The sequence below is a fragment of the Bos taurus genome, chromosome 13 (assembly GCF_002263795.3).
Source record: "Bos taurus isolate L1 Dominette 01449 registration number 42190680 breed Hereford chromosome 13, ARS-UCD2.0, whole genome shotgun sequence".
Lineage (NCBI taxonomy): Eukaryota > Metazoa > Chordata > Mammalia > Artiodactyla > Bovidae > Bos > Bos taurus.
This window is the reverse complement of record NC_037340.1, coordinates 72047871-72072575: the sequence shown is the minus strand read 5'-3', so window position 1 is coordinate 72072575 and position 24705 is coordinate 72047871. Positions and strand designations below refer to the sequence as shown.

At 41.2% G+C, this 24705-nt stretch overlaps 1 long non-coding RNA gene and 1 pseudogene across 1 annotated transcript in view; both read left to right on the top strand.

Moving 5' to 3' along the window:
- LOC132346971 (uncharacterized) overlaps positions 1-24705 on the top strand; it is a 56649-nt gene that overhangs the window by 24076 nt on the left and 7868 nt on the right. The gene's annotated exons all lie outside the window — the stretch shown is intronic.
- On the top strand, positions 1059-23440 carry LOC132346863 (craniofacial development protein 2-like; annotated as a pseudogene).

Below are 24705 nucleotides of genomic sequence, written 5' to 3'. Positions count from 1 at the left end.
GGTTTAGTTGCTTCTCTTCGTGTGAGTGCTTAGTTTCCTAATCAGGGGTCAAACCCAAGTCCTCTGCATTGGAAGGCAGACCACCAATCTTAACTAGTGACTAGTTAACACCACTAGCCTTAACTACTAGACCACCATGGAAGTCCCACATGTCACCTCTTTAGGGAAGTCCTCCTTGACCACCCTATCAAAAGAGAGTCCCCCTAAATTTATTTTTCACAGCACCTCATTTGCTTCCCTCACAGCATCTATTTTAATTATTTCAACCCATTTTTAATTTGCTTTCCTGTCCCCTCTACCAGATTGTATACTTTATGGGAACCATTTTTGTTTTGTTTCCTACACTATCCCCAGCACCTAGATAGTGGTGACACATAGCAGATGCTTAATAAATATCTGTGGAAGAGCACTTCCCCTTTCCATTTTATTTTCTCAAATATATTTTGCAGCCAGCACAGTGGGCCATCTGGCTGATCGACTCTGGGAATCATTTCTGGGGCCAAGTCTCCTTCTCCTTCTTTAGAAGTGGCTGAAGTTGGAGTCTCCAAAATGTAATGACCAAGCTCCATCTCCAGGATTAACCCCAGTAGGCTGCTTTCTTTTCAGTAAGCTCCTTTCCCTACATCTGGTAAGGGAAACTCAGGGAGTAGGAACTAGTCTTCACTGAGAACTTACTGTGTGATAGCTCTGTGAACTTGGGCAAATTAATATCTATGGGCTGCAGTTTTCCCATCTCTAAAACGGGACTCAAAGTAATACAGGATTTCTCAACCTCAGCACTATTGATATCTGTGGCTAGATGATTCTTTGTTGAGTAATGTGTGTATCCTGTGCATTGTAGAATATTTAGCAGCATCTACCCACTAGATGCCAGTAGCAAACTCAGTTATGACGATGAAGAATATCTCCAGATATGACTGAATGTGTCTAGTGTGCAAAAATCTCCCCTACCCCCACCCCATTCCAATAATATCTGCCTTATAAGACCCGAGGAATGGAATATTTCCTGCCATAGCAGTAAACAAATGATGTCTCAGTCATCAGCAATTGTAGCCACCATGGAGAGTGAACTGGTGAGCCCTGAGGGAACTCAGGTAGGAAAGAACACCTGCCATCAAGCAGCCACCAGACTGCAGCCACTCCCCGTGGTGAGTCCTGAAGAAACTCAAAGATGTGAAAACTCAGGATACTGGCCCCAGATAGAGGAAGCATATGTATCAAAGGAATGATTTCAGTGAACCTACGTTCTTGCATCTTTCCCCAAACATAGAAAAGAGCTACATTCCTTAACTTGACATATCTGGTTTCTTTAATTAACAGTAATCTTTTGGTGTTCTTTACTACCTGCCCTCTGTTGCAAAACTTCCGCATATCCTAGCTCCTCCGCCTACCTCCTGGGAGCAGTTTCTCAAAGCTATCTCAGAGCTGTCTCTTTACCTGCAGTCCTCATTTTGCCCCAAACAAAACTTAACTCACATGCAACTGTAAAAATTGTATGAAGTTTTTCAACAGATCATTGCTAGGTTAAATGATATGTCATGTTAAGTGCTTATGAACATGCCTGGCACAGAGAAAGGATTTAATATATATGTTTAAAATCTATTGTTGTCATTAACATCATACTGTAGGCCACAAGGGGTTTCAGGAAAGAGAGGTGCATACAGGGAGGGAGGCAGGCAGGTCCAGGAAAATCCGCTTCTGTGCCAAGGGTGTGCTGAAACCATCTTGTCCCTGCTTATAATTGTTAAATTTTCAGGAAATTTGCAAACCAGTCATTGAACATAGCCATCCTTGCAATGGTTGGAGTGTTTATACCACACAGCAAATACTGCATAGAGCTTTTTTTGGAGAAGCCACCTGGCTACCACAGTGCTTCTTTATTAACACATTAAATTACAAGATCTTGTCATAGGCCCAAATAACTGCTGACATTTTGAAATAGTGATGACCATAAATGACATTTTGAGATACCAGCAACAACAATAGGATATGAAAACATCCATAACTTCTGTTGGTGACAGAGTTACAGGTACTGATTTTTGCCCACATTCAGATTATAAGGAAGTATTAAATTGCAATTAGAAGTAGGAGAAAATAAAATGTCAGTTTTTTTTTTTTTTAAGCCATGACCCCCCTCCACCCCACATCCCTGCCCCCAAATTCTGTCCGTGGACCTCAGTTAAGAACCTTGCTCTGGTGAACACATTCAGCAGTAAAGTAAGAATGAACCTGGGGGGCAGAATTAGAGACCTGTGCTTGCATCCTAAGCCGGACAGTTATTTAACTGGACTTGTCTTACTGTCTTCAATCTTTAAATGGGCATCGGACCCACAGAGGTTGTGGAAATCAAATACAAGGATGTATTAAAGTGCTTTAAGAGGAGCCTGGCACCCCGTAGAGGTTGTGTGGGTGTATGTGTGTTGGGTAGGGGGACTTTACATCATGCCTCACCCACCCCAAGGGTCTGCACAGACCTCCAAGTTTGAGCAGCAGAGGTAGTGACATATTTCACCCCAGATGGCGCTCCTGGTTCATCTTTATTTTTAGTTTCTATCTGGGTGAAAAATTTGAGATGTGAACACTGGGCAGAACAAATAGAATTATGACTCGCTTTTCACAAATTGTGTAGTGGATTTCACATATTTTCATGCTTGATTTTCCACCGAGTTTCAAACCGTTATAAAAAAATTTTTTTCCCCTTCCTTTGGGACAGTGGGGCAGCTGTCCCAGTGGGGAGGGCCGTCATGTTTCCCCCCATCCATCCCTCCTTGGCTTTCCCGTGGCACAGAGAGGGGAAGAACCATGCCTTCTTCCTTCCCCAGCCTGGGAACTTCATTATTCCTCAGCTCAGGACCATTTTTCCAGCTCATTAGAACCTGGAGCTAAGATAAAGGAGGGCAGAGCCATTAGGTAGCAATTTATATGTAAATGTGGAAGTTTCCAAAGAAAGTGGGCTAGCATTCTTTAGGAAGCATTCAAGTTGGGACTTTTCTGGAAAGCAGACACACACAAGCCCTGTAACCTCCACCTCCCCTCTGTCAGGCTCAGGGTATGAGGCCAAGGTCATGCAGCGAGTGACTGGCAAGGCCAGCTCTAAAAGCGTAGGTGGACCATGAAGGTAGTATGTGGCACTTACGGGGACACCTCTAAGGGCAGGCTTGTGGCTTCTTTTGTGGCTCAGCTGGTAAATAATCTGTCTGCAATGCCGGAGACCTGGGTTGGATCCTTGGGTTGGGAAGATCCCCTGGAGAAGGGAAACGCTTACCCATGCCAGTATTCTGGCCTGAAGAATTCTGTGGGCTGTATAGTCCATGGGGTCGCAAAGAGTCGGACACAGCTGAGTGGCTTTCACTTCACTCCAAGGGCAGGAAGCCCCTCTGACCAGCCTGCAGCCTTCCTGTTTCCTCACTTCAGTTTTTCCAACCTATTCAGGTTCATCTTTTGGCTGGGGAGCTTGGGGCTGTCTACTGAAAAAAAAAAAAAAAATCCAAGAATTATGCTTTATTGGGCAGACAAAACGGAGGAATTAAACCCAGAAGACAGTCTCTCAGATAGCTCTGAGGGACTGCTCCAAAGAGGCAAGGGAGGAGCCAGGATTTACACGTGTTTTGCAACAAAAACCAGGTAGTTAGAACATCTAAAGATGACTGTTAATTAATGCAAACCAGACATCTCAAGTTAATGAATTTAAAGCTTTCCTGTATATGAGAAGATGCAAGACCCTGGGCTCACTGAAATCATTCCTTTGATGTGCATTTTAGCTATCTAGGGCCAGAATCCTGCTTTTCTCCATCCTGAATCCCATCAGGGCGCACAGTCAGGGGTGGCTGCAGTGGCTGCTGGCTTGATGGCTACAACATCCTTTGTTTACTGATGTGGCAGGTGACATTTCTCATCCACAGAGTTGAGGGGACAGGTGTGCTGCACACGAATAAGATTACATTAAACAGTTGTGCCCAGCACTGTGCTGTGGATGTGCAGAAGAGGGTCAGTAGCAAAGGATCCCTCTGGGTTTGGGTCCAAGCTCTGATATTCTAGTGTTAGGAACTAACATGGAGGACATTCAGAAGGTCAGAGCAGAAGCTTTTCCTTAAAGCCAGAGAAAAGCGGCTTCATCCCCACTCCAGCCGTTCTTCCTTGTGGTCAGTAGCCTCCAACCAGCTCACTGCCCAACCTCTTGACAGTGTCAGAGGGACAAGTGAAAGAGGGCAAGCTGTTCCTCTAGGAGAAGCAGCCTCCACTCTCTTCCACCTTCACCCACCTGACAGGTAGTCACCTCTGCCACATGTTCAGTTCTTCAATCTGTGCCCTAGCTGGCTTAGCATCCTAGACCTTGAGCCTGGCCCCATAGCATATTCTCCCTCCTTAGGTGTGGGGTGAAGATGGAAGAAAGGGACTGGAGGTGATGTGTGTTGGGGGAGGCTGAGCATATCCTTAAACCAAGGGGTCATGATTAAAGAGTTTGATCTTGGTTTTAAGAGCAATGGGAAAGCCTCAAGAAAATGATGTGATGAGATCTGTGGTTTAGAAAGATCTCTCTGGTTTCTGTGGGAATTGAGTGAGAGGCAGTGGAGAGAAAGATGAGTTACCAGGCTGTTTCAGTCATTTAGAAGAGAGAGACACTGCCTGAACCAAGGCAGTTGTAGTAGAGGCGCCGACAGGAGGATGGATTTGAGAGAGACCCAGGAGGACTTCCCTGGTGGCTCAGATGGTAAAGCGTCTGCCTACAATGCAGGAGACCCTGGTTCAATCCCTGGGTCAGAAAGATCTGGAGAAGGAAATGGCAACCTACTCCAGTATTTTTACCTAGAAAATCCCATGGATAGAGGAGCCTGGTAGACTGCAGTCTTTGGGGTCACAAAGAGTCGGGCACGACTAAGCGACTTCACTTTCTTTCAGGAGGTAGAATTGACAGCACTGGGTAACTGGATGCGGGGGTGAGAACAAGTGAGGGATGATACTCAAGCTGATGGCTTGAGCAACTGGGTGGGCAGTGATGTCTGCAGTATCCAGAGCCTGGACTTGCAGGAGGAGAAGCAGTAGATTTGGGGGGAGATATGATAAAGTTAGTTTTGGCCATGCTGATTTGATGAGCTCATGGGATATCCAAATAGAGATGTCTGGTTGGAGCAACAAGAGAGAAGCTTGGGAGATGGTCGCAGACAGATGGTAATTATTATAAATCGAGAAAAGGAAAGGTCCCAGGACAAAATCCAGAGAGAAATGGTGGGAAGGATGGGGAGAGGAAGATGATTTCACAAAGCTGATGGGAGAAGTGAAGGCCAGAGAGGCAGGGGTGGGGACCAGGGTGTTGTGGTAGTTGGTGGGAAAGAGTATTTCAGGGAGACAGGATCAACAAGTGAAATATTGGAGAGTCAAATAAGATAAGGACTTGGCAAGAATGGGGTTGGAGCAGGATTGAGGGGTGAATTGGGAGGTGAGGATGAGGAACGTGTGAAAGCCTCCTTCCTCCCGGCTCTCCATTCCTTCCAACAAAAGGAAGCAAATAAGAGTTACCTAAGAATTCTACCACCCTGGGATGACTGATGATTATGCACGTCTTGGCTCCCATCCTTCTGTGCACCTCTGCAGGTACCACTCATGGTGTACATGTAGACACTTTAACTTAAGTGCAATGATACACATTTTTTCTTTTTCTTTTTTTGGCCTTGTACTGAGATATGGAGGATCTTGGTTCCCCAGTTCCCCTGACCAAGGATGAAACGCATGCTCCCTGCAGTGGAAGTTCCAAGTCCTAACCATTGGACTACCAAGGAATTCCCTAATGCTGTTTTGATCAAAGATTTCCCCCTTAACCCTGCAGCGGCACTCAACACCTTATCTCAGCCTCTCCCTATAAGCTGTGTTAACAGTTTAATACATGTTCTTCAGTATCTTTCTTGTTACACGTACAATCCCATACAGTGTGTGATTGGTTTTTAAAAAAATAGGATCATATTCACACTTTTCTTCCTTGACAATATCTCAGTGAAATTCCTTTTAACTGTCTAGAGGAGTTCTGATTCATCTTTTTAACGTCCACGTAGTAGCCCATGGCATGGTTATGCCACACTTGATTCAGATGAACTGATTGATGGATATTCACTTTGCTTCTAGTTCTTGGTCACTAAGAACATTGCAATAAATGTTTTTATACATCTGTTCTTATAGACTAGTACTTTCACTGCTGTGGGATAGATTCCCAGGAGTGAAATTGTTGGGTCAGAGATGCTATGGCTTTTTTTCACTAAAAATTTTTTTTTCTATAAAATGTAAAATATATAGATAAATTGAAAGAATTATGCAATTAACATTGATACACCCATCAATCATATTTGCAGTGAAATTTTGCTGTATTTGCCCATCTACCAGCTACTCATTTGTCTTTTATCAATCCATCTTATTTTTGGTGCATTTCAAGATTGTAGACTTCAGTACTCTTTACTTCTACACACTTTAGTGTCACATTACTAATTTTTGTTCAATATTTATTTACAGGCTTTTTTTCAGATATAATTTATATAAAATGAATCATTTGAATCTCAAGTACCTTTCAACAAGTTTTGACAAATGTTTGTACTTCTGTATTCCAAATCCCAACTAAGTTATAGGACATTACCATCAACCCCAGAAAGTTCTCTCATGACCCTTCCCAAGCAATCCCATCCCGAGCCCCCAGGAAAAAAAAAAACCACTGTTCTGATCTTTTCATGACAATAATTTTTCATGATTTTTTCTGTTCTAGAATTTCATTTAAATGAAATATAGCATAAACACTTTTTAGAAAAAAAAATTTTCACTTTTCATAATATTTTGAGATTTATTTATATTGTTTGTCCCTTTCCATTGCTCAGTAGTATCCTGTTTCTTTAAATTAAATTAATTTATTTATGGGTTGCACTGGGTCTTCATTGCTCTGCTTGGGTTTTCTCTAGCTGAGGGGAGAGGGGACTACTTTTCCTTGTGGTGATGGGGCTTCTCATTGAGTTGGCTTCTCTTGTTGCAGAGCACAAGTTCTATGCATTTGGGCGTCAGCAGTTTTGTGGTACATGAGTTCAGCAGTTGCAGCTCACGGGCTGTAGAGCTAGGGCTCACTATTTGTGGTGCCCTGACTTAGCTGTTTCATGGCATGTGGGATCTTCCCTGACCAGGAATTGAACTCACATCCCCCGAATTGGCAGGCAGATTCTTAACCACTGCACCACTAGGGAAGTCCCAGTAGTATCCTATTTTATGACCGCATCATAGTGTGTTCATCCATTCTTCTGAGCTGTTTTCATTTTCTGTGTATTATGAATTAAGCTGCTATGAACATTTGTGTAAAAGTCTTTTTGTAGACATGTGCTTTCTTGCTCTTGTGTAAATAGCTAGGAGTGAGATGGCTGGTCATAGGGTAGGTACATGTTTAGGTTCATGAAATACTGATGGATCTTTCCCCCAAAACATATCATTTTCCACTCCCCTCAACAGGAGGTGAGTCCTGATCACACCACATTCTTAACATATATTAAATATATTCATTTTGGTAAATATGCAAAGGGATCTCATTGTGATTTTAATTTGCTTTTCCCTGATGACTGAAGATGTTGAATGTGTTTTCATGTGCATATGAGCCACTCATATGTTTTCTTATGAAATGCTTGTTAAATCATTTAAAAGTTCTTACCATTTTAAAATAGACTTTAAAATTTAGTATTGTTGGTTGCAGGAGGATTTAAAAAATATATACTCTGACTACTCTGGTTGTTTGTCAGCTACATGTTTTGTGCATTTTTTCCAGTCTGAGAGCTGTGTATTCATTTTCTTAAAGATGTCTTTTGATGAGTGGAAACTTTACATTTTGATAAGTCTAATTAATAATTTTTTCTTTTATGATTTTTTTAAAAAATGATTATTGCTTTGTAAGTCTTCCCTAAGAAACCTGCCAAAGAAGCGTAATCCCTAGTTGAGAAGATAGTTTACATTTTCTTCTAGAAATTTTATAGTTTTAGCTTTTATGTTTAGGTCAGTGAGTCATCTTCATGTAACTTTTGTACAAGGTGTGAGGAAGTAAGGGTTGACGGTCACTATTTTTCCATTCTGGGTATCCAGCTGTCTCAGGAAAATACATTGAAAGCATCTTCCTTTCTTTGTTGGATTGTTTTTTTTTTTTTTGGTTTTTGTCAAAAATAAAATGACCCATACTGTTCACGTGGTTCTCATTGGAGAAAGTGACGACAGAGAATGAGATGGTTGGATGGCATCACCAATTCAATGGACATGAGTTTGAGCAAGCTTCAGGAGCTGGTGATGGACAGGGAAGCCTGGCATACTGCATGCAGTCCATGGGGTTGCAAAGAGTTGGACATGACTGTGGGACTGGACTGAACTGAAATGACCCAGGGACTTCCCAGGCCATTCAGTGAATAAGGCTCTGAGCTCCTGACGTAGGGAGAATAGTTTTATTCCTGGTCGGGGAACTAAGATCCCACATACCTAGTGGAGTGGCCAAAAATTAAAATAATTAAAAAATCAAATGACCTTATAAATAAGGATATACTTCTGAGCTCTCTACTCTGTTCCACTGAGCTATTTGTCTGTCCTTACGACATTTATTTTCTTGGGCTCCAAAATCACTGAGGACAGTGACTGAAGCCATGAAATTGAAAGACGCTTGCTCCTTGGAAGAAAAGCTATGACAAACCTAGATACTGTATTAGAAAGAAGAGACTACTTTGCTGACAAAGGTCTGGGTAGTCAAAGCTATGGTTTTCCAGTAGTCACGTACAGATATGAGAGTTGGACCATAAAGAAAGCTAGTGCTGAAGAATTGATGGCTTTGAATTGTGGTAATGGAGAAGACTCTTGAGAGTTCCTTGGACTGCAAGGAGATCAAACCAGTCAATCCTAAAGACATCAACCCTGAGTATTCATTGGAAGGATTGATGCTGAAGCTGAAGCTCCAATAATTTGGCCACCTGATGTGAAGAGCTGACTCATTAGAAAAGACCCTGATGCTGGGAAAGACTGAAGGCAGGAGGAGAAGGGGATGACAGAGGATGAGATGGTTGGATGGTATCACCGACTCAATGCACATGAGTTTGAGCAAACTCTGGGAGATGGTGAAAAACAGGGAAGCCTGGTGTGCTGCTGTTCATGGGGTCGAAAAAAGTCAGACACAACAGAGTGACTGAAAATCAAAAACAATACAAATGCCATTGATCCAATGCCTTGATTACTGTCACTTCATAGTAATTCTTTAAGTCAAATTGTGTTAGTCTTCTTCCAATTTTTTTTTTTCCTCCCATCCAGTCCCCTGGGGCTGTGCAGCTTGGCATGTGTGATCTTAGTTTCCCACCAGGAATCAAATTCAGGTCCATGGCAATAAAAGGGCTGAGTCCTAACCACTAGATCATCAGCAAATTCCCATCAATTTGTCCTTTTTCAAGATTGATTTGGATGTTGGTAGGTCCTTTGTATTTCTATATAAATATTATATATTCCTATATAAATATTAGAATCAGTTTGTCAAATTCTACAAAATGGACTGATTGGATTATGTTTGAGATTGCATTAAATATGGAGATAACTACACCTTAAAAACACTAAGTCTTCCAATTGATATATTTGGTATATATCTCCATTTGTTTAGATCTTCTTTAATTTCTCTCAGTATTTGTAGTATTTAGTGTAACTTTACTCTATTTTTTAAATTAATTTTTATTGGAATATAATTGCTTTATAATGTGTTAGTTCCTGCTGTAAGCAAATTGAATCAGCTATATCCCTTCTTTTTTCGATTTCCTCCTATTTAGGCCACCATAGAGCACTGAGTAGAGTTCCCTGTGCCATATAGTAGGCGTTCTCATTAGTTGTCTGTTTTATACATAGGCAACTGTGTATGTGCTGTGCTAAGTGGCTTCAGTCGTGTCTGACTCTTTGCGATGCTATGGACCGAAGCCTGCCAGGTTTCTCTGTCCATGTAATTCTCTAGGCGAGAATGCTGGAGGGTTGCCATTCTCTCCTCCAAGGGATCTTCCCAACCCAGGGATCAGATCCGCGTCTCTTAAGTCTCCTGCATTGTCAGTCAGGTTCCTTACCACTAGCGCCGCCTGTCAATCCCAGTCTCCCAATTCACTGCCTCCCCTTTCCTCTCTTGGTGTCTATACATTTGTTCTCTACATCTGTGTCTCTATTTCTGCTTTGCAAATAAATTCATCTGTATCATTTTGTAGATTCCACATACAAATGCTATTATCCAGTATTTGTTTTTCTCTTTCTGGCTTTCTTTACTCTGTATGACAGTCTCTAGGTCCACCTCAGTTCAGTTCAGTTCATTTCAGTCGCTCAGTCGTGTCCGACTCTTCGCGACCCCATGAATCGCAGCATGGCAGGCCTCCCTGTCCCTCACCAACTCCCAGAGTTCACTCAGACTCATGTCCATCGAGTCAGTGGTGCCATCCAGCCATCTCATCCTCTGTCGTCCCCTTCTCCTCTTGGTCCCAATCCCTCCCAGCATCAGAGTCTTTTCCAATGAGTCAATTCTTCGCATGAGGTGGCCAAAGAACTGGAGTTTCAGATTATCATTCCTTTCAAAGAAATCCCAGGGTTGATCTCCTTCAGAATGGACTGGTTGGATCTCCTTGCAGTCCAGGGGACTCTCAAGAGTCTTCTCCAACACCACAGTTCAAAAGCATCAATTCTTTGGCGCTCAGCCTTCTTCACAGTCCAACTCTTATATCCATACATGACCACTGGAAAAACCATAGCCTTGACCTCTGCAAATGGCATATTTTCATTACTTTTAATGGCTAACATTCCATCGTATATATGTACCACATCTTTCTCCACTCCTCCATTTAAGTTGCGTCCGTGTCCTGGCTATTGTAAATAGCGCTGCAGTGAACATTGGGGTGCACGTATTTTTTGAATTATGATTTTCTCTAGGTATATGCCCAGGAATGGGATTGCTGGGTCATATGACAGTCCTGTTTTTAGTTTTCTAAGGAACCTCCATAGTGTTCTCCATAGTGGCTATATCAACTTATATTCCCACCAATGGTGCAAGAGAGTTCCCTTTTCTCCACACCCTCTCCAGCATTCATTGTTTATAGATTTTTTGATGATGGCTATTCTGACTATGTGAGATACCATAGTTTTGATTTGCATTTCTCTAATAATTAGTGATCTTTTCATGTGTTTGTTGGTCATCTGTCTGTCTTCTTTGGAGAAATGTCTATTTAGTTCTTTCCCCCATTTTTTGATTGAGTTTTTTTTTTTAATATTAAATTGCATGAGCTGTTTGTATGAATGAGTGAGTGAAGTCACTCAGTCATGTCCGACTTTTTGCGACCCCATGAACTGTAGCCTACCAGGTTCCTCCATCCATGGGATTTTCCAGGCAAAAGTACTGGAGTGGGTTGCCATTGCCTTCTCCAGGGGATCTTCCCAACCCAGGACTCGAACCCACATCTCCTGTATTGGCAGGCAGATTCTTTACCGACTAAGCTGTGAGGGAAGCACACTTTAATTTTTTTTTTAATATTAAATTACATGAACTGTTTGTATGTTTTGAAGATTAATTCCTTGTCAGTTGCAAATATTTTCTCCCATTCTGAGGGTTGGCTTTTTGTCTTGTTTATGATTTCCTTTGCTTTGCAAAAGCTTTTAAGTTTAATTAGTTTCCATTGTTTATTTTTGTTTTTATTTTCATCACTCGAGGAGGTAGGTCAAAAAAGATCTTGCTGTGATTTAAGTCAAAAAGTGTTCTGCTTATATTTTCCTCTAAGAGTTTTATAGTGTCTGACCTTACATTTAGGTCTTTAATCCATTTTGTGTTTATTTTTGTCTACGGTGTTAGTGAAGTGAAGTGAAAGTCTCTCAGTTGTGTCTGACTCTTTGCGACCCCATGGACTATACTCCCCATGGAGTCCATGGAATTCTCCAAGCCAGAATACTGGAGTGGGTAGCCTTTTCCTTCTCCAGGGGATCTTCCCAACCCAGAGATTGAACCCAGGTCTCCCACGTTGCAGATGGATTCTTTACCAGCTGAGCCACAAGGGAAGGTGTTAGGGAGTGTTCTAATTTCATTCTTTTACCTGTAGCTGTCCAGTTTTCACAGCACCACTTACTGAAGAGACTGTCTAGTGTAATTTTAATACAGTTTTGATGTAGAGGTTTTTAATGTAGAGGTAATGTCCTTTGTTAAATTTATTCCTGAGTATTTAATATTTTTTGACAGAGTAAATGAAACTGCTTTTCTCATTTCACTTTCCAATGTTTCATTGCTAAAATATAAAGACAATTGATTTTTGTATAGTGTCCTTGTATCTACACGTTTGCTAATTTATTTATTAGTTCTAGATGTTTTGCAGATTTCTTAAGGTTTCCTATGTAAACAGTCATTTATTTGTGAACAAAGACAGTTTTACATGTTTCTTTAATTTGTATTGATACATCTTTTACTTCTTTTTCTTCTCTTACTTCACTGGCTAGACCCTCTGATACAGTGTGAAATAGAAGTGGAGAAAATGGATATCCTAACCTTATCCTTGGGAGAAGGCAATGGCACCCCACTCCAGTACTCTTGCCTGGAAAATCCCATGGATGGAGGAGCCTGGTAGGCTGCAATCCATGGGGTCGCCAAGAGTCGGACATGACTGAGCGACTTCACTTTCACTTTCCACTGTCATGCATTGGAGAAGGAAAGGGCAACCCACTCCAGTGTTCTTGCCTGGAGAATCCCAGGGATGGGGGAGCCTGGTAGGCTGCAGTCCATGGGGTCGCACAGAGTCGGACACGACTGAAGTGACTTAGCAGCAGCAGCAGCAGCAGCAGCAACCTTATCCTTAATCTTAGGAGGAATATTCGTTCAATATTTAAGTAAAATGTTAACAGAGGGTTTTTGAAGATGCCATTTAATTCTGGTTTGCTGGGAGATTTTTTTCTAAATGAATGGCTGTTGATTAATTTTTTTCAAATGGTTTTCCAGAATCTATTTGAGTAAGTTTGTTTTTTCTTTTTATTCTGTTAATATGGTTAATCACATTGACTGGCATTGCATATGTTAAGCTGAGAGTCCAAGGATACACCCAGTATGTCATGATGCATTCTGTTTTTTATAGTGTTGGATTCTATTTGCTAATATTCTGTTGAGAATTTTTTATCTGTGTTCATAAAGGACGTAGGTTTGAAATTTAAAAATTTCTTTGCTGGGTTTGTTATCGAGGTTACGTTAGTCTCATAAAATGAGTTGGAAAGTGTTCTTTTCCATTTTCTGATTTTTAGTAAGATGAAAGTTCATTCTTTCTTAATAAAATTCACAATGATAAGTTTGCTTTGTGGGAAGGTTTTTCTATGTGGATGTATTGGAAGGTTTTTAATTATTGATTTGATTTCTTATTAGGTATGTGGCTATTTAGTTTTTCTATTTTATTTTATATCAATTTTGATAAATTGTCTTTTTCAAGGTATTTGTGTGTTTGATCTAGATTGTCTACATAATTTTTAGCAAATGTTATCTATAATATTCTATTATTATTATTTTACTGTCTATAGTATTTGAAAGGCTGTCTCTTCTTTCATTCCTGAAAGAAGATTCAGGATACTCCTGAATCAGAAGGTTCAGAAGATTCCTGATATTGGTAATTTGTATTTTATCTCTTCTTTGTCAATCAAGCTAGGGGACTATTAATTTTATTGATCTTTTCAAAGAACCAGCTTTTGGCTTTGTTAATTTTCTTCATATTCTATCTTGAGAATTTCTGCTCTTAAATAAAAAGCATTTCTACTAACTTTGGGTTTGCTTTGCACTTATTTTTCTGGTTTCTTGAGGTGGAAACTTAATTTATTTCACGTCTATTTGATTTTCTAATATAAATATTTATGTTATGATGTTCCCACTAAACATTGCTTTAACTGCATCCCACAAATTTTGATGTATTGTATTTTTTACTAATCATATAAAAATGTTGAAAAAACTTCCTTATGATTTCTTCATTGACTCAATGATTATAAGTTTATTGCTTAATATTCAAAGATTTATTTTTTCTATATGTCTAAATGCTATCAATTTAAAATTTAATTCCATCATGGACAGAAAATGCACTCTGTATTACTTCAATTTAATTTTATTGAGACTTGTTTTATGGCCCAGGATACATTTCATCTTGGTGAATAGTACCATGAGTATTTGAAAAAATATGTATTCTGCTATTTTTGGTTATGGTGTTCTATAAATATAAATCAAGTCCAGGTGGTTTATGACATTGTTCAAATCTTTTGATTTTTTAATGATTTGAAGATCTAGTTGTTCCATCAATTTCTGAGTGGAGTGATAGATTTTGTCAATTTTTTTCATGTATGTTGAAGCTCTATCATTAGATGTAACTATAATTTTTATATCCTGATAAAAATGGACCATTTTACTCTCATGAAATGTCCCTTTTAAACTCTTATATTACCCTTTGTCTTGAAGTCTCCTCCTTTTTGTGCCCTGATTGTATGCTGTATAATATATCTTTTGTCATTCATTTCCTTTCATCTACCTGTATTATTATAGTTAAAGTCTGTCTTGTAGTCAGAATATAGCCTGTTTTTCTGTTTTTCTTTTTTAATCCATTCTGACCTTATCTGCTAGCTTTTTTCTGAAGATTTTTTTTTTTTTTGATGTGGACCATTTTAAAATTCTTCATTCAATTTGTTACAATATTGCTTCTATTTTATGTTTTGGTTTTTTGGCCACGAGGCATGTGGGATCTTATCTTCATGACTAAGGCCTGAACTCATACCTCCTATGTTGAAAGGTGAAGTCTTAACCACTGGACCACCAGGGAAATCCCCCTTATCTGCTAACTTTTAATTGGAGCATTTAGTTTTTTAAGATACTGTAATTATAGATATGATTTGATATATATTTACAGTTTTATTACTTGTCTTTCTTAGCTTCTGTATTCCACTTTTTCTGTCTTCTTTTGGGTCATGTAAATAATTTTTAAAGCTCCATTTTAATTCATTAATCAACTTTTTAGCTATACATTTTTCATTTTTTAAAGCAGTTGCTTAGTGACTACACAATCTGAACTTTGGCCACATTCAGATTTTACACAAAATTTATTTATTTATTTTACCATTTCACACATATTCAAAAGCAGAGACATTACTTTGCCAACAAAGTTTCCTCTAGTCAAGGCTATGGTTTTTCCTGTGGTCATGTATGGATGTGAGAGTTGGACTGTGAAGAAGGCTGAGCACTGAAGAATTGATGCTTTTGAGCTGTGGTGTTGGAGAAGACTCTTGAGAGTCCCTTGGACTGCAAGGAGATCCAACCAGTCCATTCTGAAGGAGATCAGCCCTGGGATTTCTTTGGAAGGAATGATGCTAAAGCTGAAACTCCAGTACTTTGGCCACCTCATGCGAAGAGTTGACTCACTGGAAAAGACTCTGATGCTGGGAGGGATTGGGGGCAAGAGGAGAAGGGGACGACAGAGGATGAGATGGCTGGATGGCATCACTGACTCGATGGACGTGAGTCTGAGTGAACTCTGGGAGTTGGTGAGGGACAGGGAGGCCTGGCGTGCTACAATTCATGGGGTCGAAAAAAGTCGTACACAACTGAGCGACCGATCTGATCTGATCAACTTTTATGTATATTTATCACAATATTACATTATAAACCTACAATACAGTGGTATAATTACTACCTTAAATGTTCAGATGCCTTCTTCTAAGAAATTAAGAAGAATATAATATTTTAACATTATATTTAATATATTTAATAGTTCCAAGGATTTTCATTCCTTCTTGAAGATATGAAGGTCCATCGATGTCATTTCGTTTCACTTGATGAACTGCATTTAGTAATAGAATTCCTTGTAATGGGCTTCCCTGGTGGCTCAGGCGGCAAGGAACCTGCCTGCAATGCAGGAGACCAGGCTTCCACCCCTGGGTCAGAAAGATCCCCTGAAGAAGGGAGTGGAACCCTCTACAGTATTCTTGCCTGGAGAATTCCATGGACAGAGGAGCCTAGTGGGTTACAATCCATGAGATTGCAAACAGTCGGACATGACTGAGTGACAAACACGCACATTCCGTTCCTTAGCTCAGTTGGTAAAGAATCCGCCCACAATGCGAGAGACCTGGGTTCGATCCTTTGGTCAGGAAAATCCCGTGGAGAAGGGGTAGGCTACCCACACCAGTATTCTTGGGCTTCCCTTGTGGCTCAGCTGGTAAAGAATCTGCATACAATGCAGGAGACCTGAGTTCAATCCCTGGGTTGGGAAGATCCCCTGGAGAAGGAAAAAGCTACCCACTCCAGTATTCTGGCCTGGAGAAGTCCATGGGGTCACAAAAAGTCGGACAGACTTAGCCAGCAGGTCTGCTGGCAATGATTGTGTTAGTTTTTTATTTCCATTCATTGTGGTGGGCAGACCCTGAGATGACTCTCAGGAAGCCCCACCTTCTGGTGTTCTTGTGTTTATAGACTCCCTCCCTGTGAGTGTGGATGGGACGTGTGATTTGCTTCTAAGCAGAAGAACGTGGCAAAAGTGACAGGCTGCCACTCCCATGATTATGTTACGTTATAAAAGACTGTTCTGTTAGCTGACTTTAGACTTTCTCATTCACTTGCTGGCTCTGAGCAAGCAAGCTGCCAGGGCAAGAAATTGTAGGTGGCATCTAGCTGCTGAGGATGGCCTCATCTTACAGACTCTAAGAAATGAATTTTGCCACCAACCTAAGTGAGTTTGGAAGAGGATTCATTGTGGTTAGTCAAGCTTCCAGATGAGGACTGAGCCCTGGTTGACACCTTGATGGCACCTTACAGAGGACCCATCTGAGCCATCCTCTGATTCCTGACCCACGGTGAGGTAGTAAACGTGTGTTGTTTTAAAGCCACTAGTTTGCAGTAATGTCTTGTGCAGCAATATATTTATTTTTGAAGTCTATTTTACTGGGTTTAGGATTCTAGGTTGATGGTTTTCCCTTCATCACTCTACAGATTATTCTTTTTAAAAATACTTATTTTATTTATTTATTTTTGACTCTGTTGGGTCTTAGTGGTGGCATGTGTAATCTTCACTGTGGATCTTTTGTTGCGGTGGGCAGGCTTAGTTCCCCTGCAGCATGTGGGATCCTAGTTCCTCAACCAGGGCTTGAATTTGCATCTCCTGCATTGGAAGGCAGATTCTTAACCACTGGGCTGCCAGGGAAGTCCCACCAATTCAGTTGTCTTTTGCCCTCCGTTACATCTGATGTGAAGTCAGAAGTCATTCAAATCACTGCTGATAGCCGTGTGCAATTTTTCTCTGGCTGCTTTAATGATATTTTCTTTGTCTCTAATTTTCAGAAGTTTGGTGTGAAATAGCCATCCACATGTGGGTTTTGTTTTGTTTTTTTTTGGTATTTATTCCTGCTTGGGGCTTGAGCTTGACACTGTAAATTTATAACTGTCACCTAAATGGGAAAAATTTGGCCATTCTTTCTTTTTAAAAAAATATTTATTTGGCTGCATCAGGTCTTAGTTGCGTCATCCAGGACCTTTCATTGTGATGCGTGGGCTTCCTTCAAGTTGTGACGTGTGGGCTCCGGAGTGCGTGAGCTCTATAGTTGCAGCTCGCCAGTGCTCTAGGTGTGGTGCACAGGCTTGGTTGCTCTGCAGCCTGTGAAATCCTAGTTCCTTACCAGGACTCGAACCTGTGTCCCCTGCGTTGGAAGGTGGATTCTTAACTACTGGACCACCAGTCAAATTCCTGGCCATTATTTCTTTAAAAAACTTCTTTTTGTCCCCTTTTCTCCTTGTGTTCTGGGACCCCACTTATGTTTAAACCTTTTAGTATTGCTCCACAGATCCCTGAGGCTCTTAAAATTTTTTTAGCCTTTTTCTTTCTGCTCTTCAGATTGGATAACTTCTACCTAACTTCAAGTATGTTGACTCTGTCACCTTCAATTTCTTGTTAAAGCCATCCCGTGAACTTAAAAAAAAAAAATCCAGCTATGGTAATTTTTAGTTCTAGAATGTTCATTTGGTACTGTTTTGTAATGTCTATTCATCTGTTGAAATTCTCTATTTGTTCATTTTTTTCAGAAGCATATTTTCTTTTGAGTCCTTGAGCATAATTATAATAGCTGCTTTAACAGTGTTTTATGTGGGTTGGAATTTCTGAGATGCAGATGCAGAGACAGATTTATGGTGTTGTAACACCTGTGAAAGGAAATGGGAGGAAGCAGGCTTGGGCAGGGAAACCATCGCATCATGATGTACAACTAATACTGTCTCTGGCAGCCTGACAGGGGAGCTCTGAGATAACAGTTGCCCATGAAAGGAGTTCCACATAGGGCAGAACCGGCTAAGCCGTTGTACCACTGGCTTGCTCAGCTTGACCAGAAGCCACTCAGTGAAAATGGAGCTAAGGGTATCTGTTTAGCTCTTTCAGCCTTGGCTGGTTATAGTGACTTTGAAATATGTGAACTTGGCTAGGCTGAACTACATTTTACAAATTCTCTTACATATATATTTCTTGTTACTGTGGGCCACAACTAGAGGAGCTACCCACGTTGAAGGTCAGGAAGGGAGGCGGTGAGGAGATACCCCTCGTCCAAGGTAAGGAACAGCGGCTGCGCTTTGCTGGAGTAGCCGTGAAGAGATACCCCATGCCCAAGGTAAGAGAAACCCAAGTAAGACGGTAAGTGTTGCAAGAGGGCATCAGAGGGCAGACATACTGAAACCATACTCACAGAAAACTAGTCAATCTAATCACACTAGGACCACAGCCTTGTCTAACTCAATGAAACTAAGCCATGCCCGTGGGGCAACCCAAGATGGGCTGGTCATGGTGGAAAGATCTGACAGAATGTGGTCCACTGGAGAAGGGAATGGCAAACCACTTCAGTATTCTTGCCTTGAGAACCCCATGAACAGTACGAAAAGGCAAAATGATAGGATACTGAAAGAGGAACTGCCCAGGTCAGTAGGTGCCCAATATGCTACTGGAGATCAGTGGAGAAATAACTCCAGAAAGAATGAAGGGATGGAGCCAAAGCAAAAACAATACCCAGCTGTGGATGTGATTGGTGATAGAAGCAAGGTCCGATGCTGTAAAGAGCAATATTGCATAGGAACCCAGAATGTCAGGTCCATGGATCAAGGCAAATTGGAAGTGGTCAAACAAGAGATGGCAAGAATGAATGTCGACATTCTAGGAATCAGTGAACTAAAATGGACTGGAATGGGTGAATTTAACTCAGATGACCATTATATCTACTACTGCGGGCGGGAATCCCTCAGAAGAAATGGAGTAGCCATCATGGTCAACGAAAGAGTCCGAAATGCAGTACTTGGATGCAATCTCAAAAATGACAGAATGATCTCTGTTCGTTTCCAAGGAAAACCATTCAATATCACAGTAATCCAAGTCTATGCCCCAACCAGTAACGCTGAAGAAGCTGAAGTTGAACGGTTCTATGAAGACCTACAAGACCTTTTAGAACTAACACCCAAAAAAGATGTCCTTTTCTTATAGGGGACTGGAATGCAAAAGTAGGAAGTCAAGAAACACGTGGAGTAACAGGCAAATTTGGCCTTGGAATACGGAATGAAGCAGGGCAAAGACTAATAGAGTTTTGCCAAGAAAATGCACTGATCATAACAAACACCCTCTTCCAACAACACAAGAGAAGACTCTATACATGGACATCACCAGATGGTCAACACCAAAATCAGATTGATTCTATTCTTTGCAGCCAAAGATGGAGAAGCTCTATACAGTCAGCAAAAACAAGACCAGGAGCTGACTGTGGCTCAGATCATGAACTCCTTATTGCTAAATTCAGACTTAAATTGAAGAAAGTAGGGAAAACCACTAGACCATTCAGGTATGACCTAAATCAAATCCCTTATGATTATACAGTGGAAATGATAAATAGATTTAAGGGCCTAGATCTGATAGATAGAGTGCCTGATGAACTATGGAATGAGGTTCATGACATTGTACAGGAGACAGGGATCAAGACCATCCCCATGGAAAAGAAATGCAAAAAAGCAAAATGGCTGTCTGAGGAGGCCTTACAAATAGCTGTGAAAAGAAGAGAAGTGAAAAGCAAAGGAGAAAAGGAAAGATATAAACACCTGAATGCAGAGTTCCAAAGAATAGCAAGAAGAGATAAGAAAGCCTTCTTCAGCGATTAATGCAAAGAAATAGAGGAAAACAACAGAATGGGAAAGACTAGGGATCTCTTCAAGAAAATCAGAGATACCAAAGGAATATTTCATGCAAAGATGGGCTCGATAAAGGACAGAAATGGTATGGACCTAACAGAAGAAGAAGATATTAAGAAGAGATGGCAAGAATACACAGAAGAACTGTACAAAAAAGACCTTCACGACCCAGATAATCATGATGGTGTGATCACTCACTTAGAGCCAGACATCCTGGAATGTGAAGTCAAGTGGGCCTTAGAAAGCATCACTACGAACAAAGCTAGTGGAGGTGATGGAATTCCAGTTGAGCTATTCCAAATCCTGAATGATGATGCTATGAAAGTGCTGCACTCAATATGTCAGCAAATTTGGAAAACTCAGCAGTGGCCACAGGACTGGAAAAGGTCAGTTTTCATTCCAATCCCAAAGAAAGGCAATGCCAAAGAATGCTCAAACTACCGCACAATTGCACTCACCTCACACGCTAGTAAAGTAATGCTCAAAATTCTCCAAGCCAGGCTTTAGCAATATGTGAACTGTGAACTTTCTGATGTTCAAGCTGGTTTTCGAAAAGGCAGAGGAACCAGAGATCAAATTGCCAACATCCGCTGGATCATGGAAAAAGCAAGAGAGTTCCAGAAAAGCATCTATTTCTGCTTTATTGACTATGCCAAAGCCTTTGACTGTGTGGATCACAAGAAACTGTGGGAAATTCTGAAAGAGATGGGAATACCAGACCACCTGATCTGCCTCTTGAGAAATTTGTATGCAGGTCAGGAAGCCACAGTTAGAACTGGACATGGAACAACAGACTGGTTCCAAATAGGAAAAGGAGTACGTCAAGGCTGTATATTGTCACCCTGCTTATTTAACTTATATGCAGAGTACATCATGAGAAACGCTGGACTGGAAGAAACACAAGCTGGAATCAAGATTGCCGGGAGAAATATCAATAACTCAGATATGCAGATGACACCACCCTTCTGGCAGAAAGGGAAGAGGAACTAAAAAGCCTCTTGATGAAAGTAAAAGTGGAGAGTGAAAAAGTTGGCTTAAAGCTCAACATTCAGAAAACGAAGATCATGGCATCCGGTCTCATCACTTCATGGGAAATAGATGGGGAAACAGTGGAAACAGTGTCAGACTTCATTTTTGGGCTCCAAAATCACTGCAGATGGTGACTGCAGCCATGAAATTAAAAGACACTTACTCCTTGGAAGGAAAGTTATGACCAACCTAGATAGCATATTCAAAAGCAGAGACATTACTTTGCCAACAAAGGTTCGTCTAGTCAAGGCTATGGTTTTTCCAGTGGTCATGTATGGATGTGAGAGTTGGACTGTGAAGAAGGCTGAGTGCCGAAGAATTGATGCTTTTGAACTGTGGTGTTGGAGAAGACTCTTGAGAGTCCCTTGGACTGCAAGGAGATCCAACCAGTCCATTCTGAAGGAGATCAGCCCTGGGATTTCTTTGGAAGGACTGAGTCTAAAGCTGAAACTCCAGTACTTTGGCCACCTCACGCGAAGAATTGACTCATTGGAAAAGACTCTGATGCTGGGAGGGATTGGGGGCAAGAGGAGAAGGGGACGACAGAAGATGAGATGGCTGGATGGTATCACTGACTCGATGGATGTGAGTCTGAGTGAACTCCGGGAGCTGGTGATGGACGGGGAGGCCTGGTGTGCTGTGATTCATGGGGTTGCAAAGAGTTGGACACGACTGAGCGACTGAACTGAACTGAACTGTGGGCCACAAGAGATATTCTTATGGGAGATTTTGAGGGCAGAGGTGAAACAGCAGCTATTTTTGTGGCTCATATACACTGTCATCCGTCTACTGGCTCACCACAGCAACGGTGAGCTCTTGCTTATCCTTACGCATCTTTCTTCTACCCTATCAGGTGAATAATTTTAAAAATTTATTGCTAATTGGAGGATAATTGCTTTACAGTGTTGTGCTGGTTTCTGCCATATATCAACATGAATCAGCCACAGGTATACTTATGTCCCCTCCTTCTTGAACCTCCCTCCCACCCCATCCCACCCCTCTAGGTTGTCACAGAGCACTGGGTTGAGCTCCCTGCATCATACAGCAAATTCCCACTGGCTACCTCTTTCACATGTAGTAATATATATGTTTCAATGCCACTCTCTCAATTCATCCCACCCTCTCTTCCCCCGTGCTGCTGCATCCATAAGTCTCTTCTCTACATCTGTGTCTCTATTGCTGCCCTGCAAATAGGGCCATCAGTACCATTTTTCTAGATTTGCTATATACGGTTAATATATCATATTCGTTTTTCTCTTTCTGACTTACTTCACTCTGTATAACAGGCTCTAGGTTCATCCACCTCACTAGAACTGACTCAAATATGTTCCTTTTTATGGCCAAGTAACATTCCATTGTATATGTTATATGTACCACCATCTCTTTATCCATTAATCTGTTGATGGACATTTAGGTTGCTTCCATGTCTTGTCTATTGTAAATAGTTCAGCGATAAACACTGTGGTACATGTGTCTTTTAGAATTGTGCGTTTCTCAGGGTATGTGCCCAGTAGTGGGATTGCTGGGTCATTTGCTGGGTCATATGGTAGTTTGATTCCTAGTTTTTAAAGAAATCTCCAGTGTTCTCCATACTGGCTGTATCAATTTATGCTCTTACCAACAGTGCAAGAGGGTTCCATGTTCCCCTTTCTCCATATCCTCTCCAGCATATGTTGTTAATAGATTTTTTGATGATGGCCATTCTGACTGGTTAGTTTTGATTCGCATTTCTCTAAATAATAAGCAATGTTGAGCATTTTTTCATGTGTTTATTAGGCATCTGTGTGTTTTCTTTGGAGAAATGTCTGTTTGGGTCTAATGCCCATTTTTTGATTGGGTTGTTTGTTTTTCTGGTACGGAGCTGTGTGAGCTGTTTGTATATTTCGGAGAGTAATCCTTTGTCCGTGGCTTCATTTGCAATTATCTTCTTCCATCCTATCATGTGAATAATTTCTTAGCCAGAAGCACTTTTGTTTCCAGGGAGTGCACAGGCTATCTAGATCTTTCCTCAGTTCAGGGAAATCTTCTTCTGGTCTGAGTTTGATATTTGCCTCTTTTTCTACTCCTATTTTGTCTCCATCTGGAACCTGTGTCTTTGCATGTTAGGATTCCTGGATCTTTCCCCTAAATCTTTTATCTTTTCCCTCATGACTTTTATCTAGTTTTCTTTTTTCTCTAAGCTTTAAGATGTTTCTTATACTTGATCTTCCAGGTTTCTGATTCAGGGCTCAAAAATGACATCCTTTCCTTTAATTCATCTGTGTGCTTGTTTTTTTTTTTTTTAAGCTCAAAGTTTTTGTTTTTAAGTTCTAATTGTGTGTGTGTGTGTGTGTGTGTGTGTGTGTGAGATAGGTTCTTGTCTCTTCTTACAGCCTACTATCACTTTTAAAATTCAGGTGTTAGTTGGTCTCTTACAGCTGCAGTTCTGTTCAGCGACCATGTGGTCTGATGCTTCTGCCTCACCCTCCTCTGAGGTCCCTCTGTTCTCTTCTGCTGTCTAGTTTAGATCTGGCTGAGATGTGTCTTTAGAGATAGGCAGGGGAAGAGGGTCTCTGGCCCTGAGGACCTATGGTCCATGGGAGACTTTTGGCTCCCTCCAAGACATCCAAATGAAGCTTCTCTGTTCCCTGGTCTCTCTGAACTCTCAAACTTGAGGGTGGGTAACTCAACCCACATGAGCAACTTCTGGGTGCTTTAAAGGTCAGGAAGGCTCAGCAGCTCACGCAGAGTCTATAGATCCTGAAAGCCCAGTTTTTCCCTGGAGCAGCCACTTTTGGCTCTTGCTCCTGCAGTGTTCTGGGCTTCCTTGACGCACAGTGGTAAAGAATCTGCCTGCGATGCAGGAGACGCAAAAGACTCTGGTTCAATCCCTGGTTTGGGAAGATCCCCTGGAGGAGGAAATGGCCACCAACTCCAGTATCCTTGCCTGAAAAACCCCATGGGCAGAGGAGTCTGGCGGGCTACGGTTCAAAGGGTCACAAAGAGTTGGACACAAGTAAGTGACTGAGCACGCATGGCCTGCGTTGCTCACTGGTTAACTCCAGGAGGGAGGGAGGCTCACAGAGTCATGGTGAGGTGATCTCCTTAAGAACCAGCTTGTAGTCAGAAAAGGCAACAGCCTGGATTGGGGATGGGGGAGAAAAAGGAGTCCTTTCAGCCTCCTTTATCTTCAGAATCCCCATTCAAAGTATAATTTCCAAAATTTCCATAACTCTCCATAAAGTGAGCATGTGTCAAAAATTTAATTAACTCCTTGAAATGAGGGGAACCTGCAAGATGGTAAGGAGAGTTCAAAAAAGTATGAGGCAGAAATATACTTGAAAGAAAGAATGTTGGAATAAGACTGGTAAAGTACATGTAAGAGATCTGTAAACTTTGGGTTATCATCTTTTCATTTACTTCTCTACAGGATAAAATTCACTGGTCATCGTTGGTTTTCTAGGATTAACGTCTATGCTTTCAGAGTGAAGTAGCCTAATCAGTAG